Below are 926 nucleotides of genomic sequence, written 5' to 3' on the forward strand. Positions count from 1 at the left end.
TAACCATATTCAACACACGTGTTTTGTTGCTTTGTGTGAACACAGAGGCCATAGCTAGTGAGGGTGAGAAGGAGGATAAGCGGTAACATAAATATGATGTCTCGCAAAAATAAAGGAGATGGACCTATTGTGGTCTTGAGTGATGGTTGTTGAGTTAAGAGTGTGTGTTATGTTTTCTCTCCCGTTGCAACGCACGGGCTCTTTTGCTAGTAATAATAAAGCAAATTGGGTTTCTTTCGTCCGTCATGGCATTTTTTCAGAAAATTCCCCCTATTTCAAAGAATCCAACCCGCAGTCCTGTTTTAAGTTAAAACGAAATGTTATTTTCGTATTTTACACAAAAGTCCCTATCTTTTCTGGAAATCAACCCGCCGTCCGGATTTAAGTCACACCCGAACCGTTATTTTACATTTTTCTAAAACCCCCTTGATGCTTTAGGTAATTCATCCATGGATCATATTTAAGTCAAACAAATGCTTTTTAAAATCATCCATATCTTTAAAACCGTAACTCCGATTTGAACATGTTATATATGAAATTTGATTTGAAAAATATGTAGAATATGAATATGAGATTATTTTTACTAGTTAAATATTTTTAAATATTATTTTGGAATATATTTGAGTCAAACCAAATGATTTTCTAAATTATCTGTATCTTTTAAACCGTAAATTTGATTTTAACATATTATATATGAAATTTTATAAGAAAAATGTGTGGAATCTAAATATGATGTTAATTTTACCTGTTAAATATTTTTAAAATATTGTTATGGAAGCAAACTTATAATTTATAGCGCAAGATCTGTTTTTTCATACCGATGGCGATCCGGATTGCAAAAATATACCCTACTATAACCATATACGGAAAAGAAAACATCGATAACTACACGTGCATACCTCTGAAAAATGTCGCAAGGAAAAACA

General features: G+C 32.0%; 1 protein-coding gene across 2 annotated transcripts in view; it reads left to right on the forward strand.

The window, feature by feature from the left end:
- LOC119282357 overlaps positions 1 to 926 on the forward strand; it is a 3,974-nt gene that overhangs the window by 1,806 nt on the left and 1,242 nt on the right. The gene's annotated exons all lie outside the window — the stretch shown is intronic.

The sequence above is a fragment of the Triticum dicoccoides genome, chromosome 3B, assembly GCF_002162155.2.
Source record: "Triticum dicoccoides isolate Atlit2015 ecotype Zavitan chromosome 3B, WEW_v2.0, whole genome shotgun sequence".
NCBI lineage: Eukaryota > Viridiplantae > Streptophyta > Magnoliopsida > Poales > Poaceae > Triticum > Triticum dicoccoides.